Here is a 9,383-nt window from a genome sequence, read left to right as displayed (position 1 = left end):
TTGTCCATAGAGTCATTTCATTCTCAGAGGTGAACAAAGGTAAACCATCATGCAGAGCCAGAGAGAGGCTCTTAAGGTGTAACATTTAAGGAACTCTTCTTAGCAAGGGTGAGGCAGCCTTAAAAAACACAGAGAACCTCCTTAAATTTTGCATCTTGTTCCCATGTCATCATTATAAAACCCAAATGGAATTCCACTTGCTAAAAACTCCCTTTTTCATATGCATATTTAATGTTCACTAGAAAATCTAAATGGATTTACAGGAAGAAAACAAACAGAACTATTTCTATTTATGTTCAAAAGTAATTCTTTTTTTTCTTTTTTTTAAATCTTCTGTGTGCCCACAGACATCCAGGCACAAAATAAAGGGCATGCATGTGGCAGCTCCAGATCCCAAAGGCACAGGAATGTGACACTAAATTTTCCAGGAATTCAGCTACCACGCAAAGCAAGTGAGATGGCTCTTTGTTTTTTGGGGACTTCTCCAAGAATCGTTCACCATGGCAGAGCTTCACAGTACTGAGAACAACACCACTGATGCTGGCTTCCATCCACTGGTCTCTGTAGATGTCCCTTGAAAACACATGCCAGACAGGCCTGGAGAATTCTTTAAGAGACTAGGAGCAAGTATTATCTAGCACATGTTAAATATGCACGAAAAAATCTTTGGTTTTGGCTGGGGGTGGTGGTGCACGTCTGTAATTCCAGTGCTCTGGGAGGCCAAGGCAGGAGGATTGCTTTAGGCCTGGAGTTGAGGTGTGGTGGCTCATCCCTATTATCCCAGCACTTTTGGAGGCCAAAGTAGGAGGATTACTTGTGTCCAGGAATTCAAGACCAGCCTGGGCAACATAGTGAGACCCTGTCTCTACCAATAAATACATAAATAAATAAATAATTAGCCTGGCATGGTGGTGTGTGCCTGTAGTTCCAGCTACTTGGGAGGCTGAGGCAGGAGAATCACTTAGCTTGGGAGGTTGATGCTGCAAGGAGCTATGATCATGCCACTGCACTCTAGCCTGGATAGCAGAACGAGATCCTGTCTCAAAAACAAATAAACAAAAAGCAAAAAAGAAAAGAAAAAAGGACAAAGAAAAAGAGAAAAAAAAGGAAAGAAAAAAAGAACTTTGGTTTTATCTGGAAAATCGGCACAAATCTTTCTCATTTCTAGGCACAGACAATTGTTCGGGCTTTGCACCACGTGAGTGTTCCACAGAACATTTGCAAGGTGGCCGGAAGGAGGACAGTGTGTTGCAGTGAGGGGCTGTCCGGGACAATGGGGCACCTGCTGCTCTGGCCGTGCCACCAAATGCCAGACACAATCATGGCCACCACCAAAGGGCTCCTACAAATGTCCAAATGCCACTGTAGAGAAACACTATTTTTAAAGGGCCACTGGGCTGCAGGGTGGCAAGAGTCTCATCAAACTGCCCCTCCAACTCCGTAGTCCAACCCCGAACACTCACCTTCCCCACTGTTACTGTTACCAGAAAGGCAGCCCACTCCAGACCCTCCAAGAGAGGGTTCTTGGACCTCACATGAGAAGAAATCTGAGGCAAGTCTCTAAAGTGAAAGCAAGCTTATTAGAAAGTCCATCAGCAGAACAGCAGCATGGGCTGTGCACTGATTACACTTATAGTTATTTCTTGATTATATGCTAAACAAGGGGTGGACTGTTCATGACTTTTCCAGGAAAGGGGAGGGCAATTCCTGGAACCGAGGGTTCTTCGCCCCTTTAGACCATACAGAGTAACTTCTGGACATTGCCGTGGCATTTGTAGATTGTCATGGTGCCGGTGGAGTGTCTCTTAGCATGCTAATGTATTATAATTAGCATTTAACGAGCAGTGAGGACAACCAGAGGTCACTGTTGCCATCTTGGTTATGGTGGGATTTGGCTGGATTCTTTACCTCGAACCGTTTTATCAGCAGGGTCTTCGGGATCTGTTTCTTGTGCCGACCTCCCATCTCACCCTGTGACTTAGAATACCAGACCTCATGGGAATGCTGCCCAGCAGGTCTCAGTCTCATTTTACCCAGCCCCTGTTCAAGATGGAGTCGCTCTGGTTGGAACGCCTCTGACCAGTCTCTCCCCATCTGCTACCTCAAAAACAGAATATCAAAAACCAAACCAAACCGAAAACACTCCGATCTTTCCCTGGGCCACCCTTTCCAGCCACAACCCATTTCTCAGTTCCCTTTCAGCGCCAGACTCCTCAGCACAGCCGTCTGCTCCTGCTGCCTCCATTCCATCTTCACACCCACTTTTTAGTCTAAGGGAAAGAATCTGAACATACAGAAGCGTGCAGAGAATTCACAGCCCAGATTTGACAACTGCAAACATTTTGCTGTGTTTGATTGGGATCTGTGTGTTTCATCTTCCCTACCCTTTCCTCCCATCCAAGCCCTACCCCAGGCTGGGTCCCATATTCCACATTCACTGCCTCGTTGAGGTGTCCCAGTGGGGCGGTGCCTCCATCTGTCTGGGAGTGTGGCTGGTGGCCGCCTGCACCCCGGTGGGGAAGCTCCACGAGCCAGGGTCTCGTCCACTCTCACCCCAAGCTCTCCTGCACCTCGTTAAGGCATCCAGTAAATACTTGTTGCACCAAAGAATGGCCGCCCACCAGCTGAACTCCCAGCCTGATCCCTCATTGGCAATAACGGGACCTTACATGCCCATTCAAGCCTATTATTTCCCTTTTGATTTTTTTTTTTGTCTTTTAGTTCTGATAATTTTTGTAATAAGGCACTCCCTGGTGGAAACATGGAAAGTATAGAGAAGTAATCAGGGGAAGAGGAAAACACTCATAGTCCCACCATCCAGAAAGAGATCTTGGCTCGTTGCAACCTCCACCTCCTGGGTTCAAGCGATTCTCATGCCTCAGGCTCCTGAGTTTCTGGGATAATAGGTACCCTCCACCAGGCCCAGCTAATTTTTTGTATTTTTAGTAGAGATGGGGTTTCACCATGTTGGCCAGGCTCTGGTCTCAAACTCCCAAACTCAGGTGATCTGCCCACCTTGGCCTCCCAAAGTTTTGAGATTAAAGGCGTGAGCCACTGCATCTGGCCAAGAGTCATTTTTGGCTGCAGGAATGTTTGGGGTTCCTCCTGGTGGGTGGGGGATATTATTGAGGGAGAGGTGGAAAGATTTCAGCAACTTCTGTGCTTGGGAAACTTTGAGATGGAGAAGAGAAGCCTACGCTGGATTTACGGGTAGCCTTCTAGGCAAAGCTGTCTGTGAATTGTTGTGGCTTCCAGAGAACGGCTGCGATTTCCTTCAGTTCTACACTAAGCAGGGACTGGGCCACGTGGAGCCCCATGAGTGATGGGTTACACTGAGAGTGGCACATGCATACGCCTGGGAGAACCTCAGTGTAGCCAACAGCTCCTGCTCAGGATTGAAAGAAATAGAGTATCAGAGGCATATTAGTCAGAGTTCTCCAGAGAAACAGAACTCGTAGTTATGTACAGAGATAAGAGGAGATTTATTCTGGGAATTGGTTCACACAATTGTGGAGACTGATTATTTTTGAGGTCACTTATGGACAGGCCCAGTGTCAAAAAAAAAAAAAAAAGAAGGCTTTGAATGCATGTTCCCAGTTGAGTGAACAAGGAAGTGCCTGCTTGCTTCGGCTCTTTTTTTTTGAGATGGAGTTTTGCTCTTGTTACCCAGGCTGGAGTGCAGTGGTACGATCTCGGCTCACTGAAACTTCTGCCTCCCTGCTTCAAGCAATTCTGCCTCGGCCTCCTGAGTAGCTGCGATTACAGGCACGTGCCACCATGCCCAGCTAATTTTGTATTTTTAGTAGAGATGGGGTTTCTCCATGTTTGTCAGGCTGGTCTCGAACTTCCGACCTCAGGTGATCCGCCTGCCTCGGCCTCCCAAAGTGCTGGGATTACAGGCGTGAACCACTGCACCCAGCCTCAGCTCTTATATCATAAACAAATGTCTTTTTTAAAGTCTATTTGGTGCTACGGTTTTGCATTTTTGTGTTTCTTCTTGGTGATTTTGTTGTTTAAAAGGCCCTCACTCCAGCATAGCGCTAAAGCGCTGACTGATGTTCCTAAATGCAAGAAGGTGGTGACCTGCCTCATGGAGAAAACACGTGTGTTAGATGCACTTTGTGCAGGCATGAGATAATTAATCACTGATAGACAAAATGAGGTATATTTAAACAGAAACACACATAAAAGAAAATTGTTTATTCATATACTAATAAAATGTGACCAGAGCCCGGGAGCGGTGGCTCACGCCTGTAATCCCAGCACTTTGGGAGGCTGAGGCGGGTGATCATGAGGTCAGGAGTTCAAGACCAACCTGGTCAACATGGCGAAACCCCGTCTCTACTAAAAATACAAAAATTAGCCAGGCGTGTTGGTGGGCACCCGTAATCCCAGCTACTTGGGAGGCTGAGGCAGGAGACTCACTTGAACCTGGGGGGCGGAGGTTGCAGTGAGCCAAGATCATGCCACTGCACTCCAGCCTGGGCTACAGAGCAAGACTCTCTCAAAAAAACAAAACAAAAGTGACCAGGCTCAGAGGACCCTGGTCCTGAGTTTCCCTAAGAGCAATGATTCAGTATCCATTAATTCAGTCTGTGAGGGAACCTTACAAAACATAACTATTGTGAATGATGAGCATCGGCTGTAATCTGAGAGGCCTAAGAGGCTTAGGAACGCATTTCGGGTTCCTTTGCCTGGTGGGTATATAGACTGAAGTCACTGCTTTATTGATGGGAAATAGGTTTAGAGAGATTAAATGAGGATGTTTGTGCGCCTCCAAATTCATATATCAAAGCCAGAATCTTTCTGATTCTACAGCCAGGCCACGCTTCTCAAACGCTTGCACGGAAGCATCCCCAACACAGAAGAGGGAAATGCAAGTCCCTGGGGGTGAAAGAGGCAGAAGTGACCTGCCTGGATGGAAAAGTTCGGGAAAGTCTGTTTGACCTTAAAAATTCCTGTACAGTATTCATCCTACGCTACAGATACCTGCTTTTGTTTTACCATAAAATACTATATTAAAATCACTAGTTGAATGGTGTAACTCCACAGCTACACACACTCACTCAGATGCCCTCCACACTCCTAGAGGGAAGAGGCTGCTAAGTCTTACTCATCCTCGAGGTCCCTGGACCCAACAGAATAGTGAGTCCGGGCACAGATACAGGATAAAGAGGGTCCCACACAGACTCGGGATGAAGAGGGGATGAAGAGGGTCGCTGCCAGAAGCCAGGATAGTGCGGGAGAGGGCTTTGCAATGTGACAAACTCATTTCCTTAGGAATGGTCCTCTGGACACTCCGGCTTGGGCCAGTTTTCACATCCCCTGCGGGACACTCGTGCGCTCTGTCCCAATTGACCACGTGGGGGCACTCCACAAGCGCTGTAGCCGCACCTAGGCTAGTTTCACTCAGATGTGGCTTTGTTTCCCAGGATGTTCGCATCCTCATCTGGGTCTGCCATGGTTGCCATGGATACCGTAGCTCTCAGCCAGAGGAGGGTCTCAGGGCTGAGGGGCTTTGCTGGGGTTAGGCCATCAGTTCAAGAACAGGACCACGGAGTGGGGGGCTGTGTGCTGACGGGGAAGGACCCTGTGGATGTTACCAGGGGATAATGGATGGGACTTCCTTCTGAGACCAACCCAACACGTTCACCCCGTGTTCACCCGGTGCAGCCCCCCACGCAGGAGGGGCAAGCCCACTCACAGTAGGCCTGTGGCCTCCAGGTCTCGGGGTCAGGGAGAAGCCTCCTCGTTCCTCTGTTCCTCGTCCTTTCTGCCAGCTCGTTGTGGGGTGCTGATGCTGGGGTCGGGGTCCTGCATCTTCCTTCTGCTCACACTGACCATTACTGGACCTACGGAAAACACCACGTGGATGTCTGAGAAATGCATCCGGAGAACCATACCTTTTCATAAATGGTGGCTGCGTCTCCAGTTCCCTTTGGCCAGGATGCTGCGTTCTTGGAGACCACGGGTAGGTGTGCACACACCCTGCTGTTGCTCAGATGAGCCGACTGGCCTCCGCTCCTGGGCTTCAGAGAGTGGCCCGTTTCACACCTGCAGCTGTCTATGTGCCAATCGGTGACTGTTGAACCACACCTGTGGCTCTGAGCGTCCTCTGAGGGGTCCTGCCAGAGCCCCGCGGAATCTGATTCTCCAGGAGCCTCCCTTTCCCAATGGCCCCCCAAGTCCCCGCACTGCCCACTGGCGCTCCTCCCATCCCCCATCACAGGTGTGTGGCTGGCCTGGCCATGACAGCAGGCTCTAGTTTCCAGTACCCACCACACCCTCTCTCTAGAACACTCTCCAGCTTGAGCAGTACCTTCAGGAAACGCCTCTGATCACAGAGCGCGTCAGTGGCCAGACCAGCTCCTCCCTTCCGTCTTGGTTCAGTTGCTCTTCCTGCTTTCTTTTGAATAATTTCCTTTTCCTTTCCTAGTTCGTTAGGATGAGTACAAGATATTCGTTCTTTTATTCTTCATCTTCCTACTTTAATAACGAAAGCGTCTTAAAGTGCTAAAGTTTCCTGTGAGTCTCGGTTTTTGAGGATTCACATGGATTTTGGGAGGAAATGTCCTTTTTTTTTTTTTTTTTTAATATTTTCAGGATAGTATGCCATTACCATTTTTTAAAACTTCCTCTTTGAGCTAAGTGTAAGCTAGGAACATGTCTCCTAATTTTGAGTTGTAAACCTTTTTGGGGTCATCTCTGTAGTAATTATTCCTGATTGTTCTGAATTATGTTTAGAGGGTGTGCTGGTAAAGCCTCTGTTTCAAAGACATCGTCGGTGGGTGCGGTGGCCCAGGCCTGCAATCCCAGCACTTTGGGAGGCTGAGTGGGGGTGAATCACTTGAGATCGGGAGTTTGAGACCAGCCTGGCCAACACGGCGAAACCGCATCTCTACTAAAAATACAAAAATTAGCTTGGGGTGATGGTGCGCACCTGTAATCCCAGCTACTTGGGAGCTGAGGCAGGAGAATCGCTTGAACCTGGGAGTGGAGGCTGCAGTGAGCCGAGATCATGCCACTGCACTCCAGCCTGGGTGACAGAGTGAGACTCTGTCTCAAAAAAATAAAAATAAAAGTAAAAAAAAAAATATTCTCAAGCATTTCTTTATGGCTGAGAACAGGAACATGTCCATGGACTAGAGAAAATGAATTTCTCTATTCAGGTAATATGAAATTCTAGATATATTTCCATTAAGTATGAAGATTTTAGTGTATCTTATTGCATATATTGACATTTCCCATTATACTTGTATATATGTATTTACACACGTTGATTAACGTGTATATGTGTACACACATACATACATACATATATATGTGTGGGAAGATAGGGTCTCGCTCTGTCGCCCAGGCTGGAGTGCAGTGGTGCAATCTTAGTTCACTGCAACTTGACCTCCCGGGTTCAAGTGATTCTCATGCCTCAGCCTCCAGAGTAGCTGGGACTACGGGCGCCCACCACCACATCCGGCTAATTTTTGTATTTTTAGTAGAGACAGGGTTTTACCATGTTGGTCATTCTGGTCTTGAACTCCCGACCTCAGGTGATCCACCCACCTTGGCCTCTCAGAGTGTTGGGATTACAGGCGCGAGCCACTGCCCCGGCCATGCATCTATATTTTAATCGAAGTCTCCTGTCATTTGTAATAGCTTTTGTTTATGTTTACCTGCAGCACTGTTTTGTGGACACAGATCTATTTTCTTCATAAATGGCGGCTTTTATCGTTACATAATGTCCATTTCTTCTGGTGAGTGCTGTAACCTTCAGTTCCGCTTTCTCTCATGTTGATTTTACGGCTCCCGCTTGCTTTCGTTTCCATCCGCCTGGGCTTCTTGTGGCCGTCTTATTTTGGGTTTTCTACGGTTCCGCTTTCTCCTTCCTTCCCCTTTCTTGCCTTCATTCGAACTCACTTTTGTTTTCTCCTTTCCACTGTTCGTTTATTCTTTCTGTGGTAACCATAGATTGCTTCTTATTTTCTTTTAAATATCACATTTTATTGCAAAATCAATATCCAGCAAAATGAACTGTTTTAAAAGAAAAAAATACATTCCATGTTTTCCACTTAAATACAACTATTCTCAATTTTGCATGTTCTTTTAAATTTTAATCAACTCTACATCTATTTCTATATGGTTATGATTATAATCATGTATATATCATATATCATATATTTCTATGTGGTTATGATTATAATCATATAGAAATGATTATATGGTTATGATTATAACCATGTAAGCACATTATAATCTTAATGCACACACAATTTTGTGGGATTCTTTTTTTTTATACTTTGGGTTCTGGGGTACGTGTGCAGATCATGCAGGATTGTTGCATAGGTACACACATGGCAATGTGGTTTGCTGCCTCCTTCCCCCCGTCACCTACATCTGGCATTTCTCCCCATGTTATCCCTCCCCGACCTCCCCACCTCCCCACTGCTGTCCCTCCCTTGGCCCCTTCCAACAGACCCCAGTATGTGATGCTCCCCTCCCTGTGCCCCTGTGTTCTCATTGTTCAACACCCACCTATGAGTGAGAACTGTTGGTGTTTGATTTTCTGTTCTTGTGTCAGTTTGCTGAGAATGATGGTTTCCAGATTCATCCATGTCCCTACAAAGGACACGAACTCATCGTTTTTTATGACTGCATAGTATTCCATGGTGTATATGTGCCACATTTTCCTTGTCCAGTCTATTGTAGATGGTCATTTGGGTTGGTTTCAGGTCTTTGCTATTGTAAACAGTGCTGCTATGAACATACGTGTGCATGTGTCTTTATAATAGAACGATTTTTTCTTCATATGTGTTCTTAAATTACCAAAATCTAAATTTAATCAGTATCTTCATTCTTGATCGAGGAGCTTCCAGTGCTTTAATTCTTATATAACCCATCTAGCTTATACATACTATTGGTGCCTTCACTCATCTTTTTTAATCCCTAAAATTAGACATTAGTATTGCTTCATAGTCAAAATTTAGATGTCTACCTTTTAACCAGTTTCTTTGCTACTATTTCATATGTTTTAGTGCTAAAGATAATTTTAATTTTGCAATGATTTTATACTTATAGAAATCTGGGCTGGGCAAGGTAGCTCACTCCTGTAATCCTAGCACTTTGGGAGGCTGAGGTGGGAGGATCACTTGAGCTTGGGAGTTCGAGACCAGCCTGGGCAACCTGGTGAGACCTCATCTCTATAAAATAAAAAAATTTAAAAAATTTTTAAAAAGAAAATTATAAGAAGAGTAGTAATAGTTTTTTTTTCCCCTCTGAACCACTTGAGAATTAATTACCAGCCTGAAGTCCATGATCTCACATTCTTTAGAGTGTATATCCTACCACAAGGGCGGTCTCCTGCATAACAAGGCAACATCGATATCAGG

At 46.0% G+C, this 9,383-nt stretch overlaps 1 long non-coding RNA gene across 2 annotated transcripts; it reads right to left on the bottom strand.

Annotated features, from left to right (window-relative positions):
* Positions 1-3,120: 3,120 nt before the first annotated feature.
* On the bottom strand, positions 3,121-8,023 carry LOC105724371 (uncharacterized). Of its 2 annotated transcripts, none has more exons than XR_001109013.2 (3): positions 7,671-8,023; positions 5,705-5,852; positions 3,121-5,590 (listed from the first exon to the last, which is right to left on the bottom strand). It is a non-coding gene; the product is annotated as an uncharacterized LOC105724371 (long non-coding RNA). The 2 variants fall into 2 exon arrangements; XR_001109014.2 differs by lacking the exon at positions 7,671-8,023 and adding an exon at positions 5,988-6,253.
* Between the last annotated feature and the right edge of the window lie 1,360 nt (positions 8,024-9,383).

This window comes from Aotus nancymaae, unplaced genomic scaffold, assembly GCF_030222135.1.
Source record: "Aotus nancymaae isolate 86718 unplaced genomic scaffold, 86718_ANA_hifiasm-v0.15.2.pri h1tg000059l, whole genome shotgun sequence".
Taxonomy (NCBI): domain Eukaryota; kingdom Metazoa; phylum Chordata; class Mammalia; order Primates; family Aotidae; genus Aotus; species Aotus nancymaae.
Note: the sequence above shows the minus strand (reverse complement) of the source record. Positions and strands in the feature narration are given on the sequence as shown.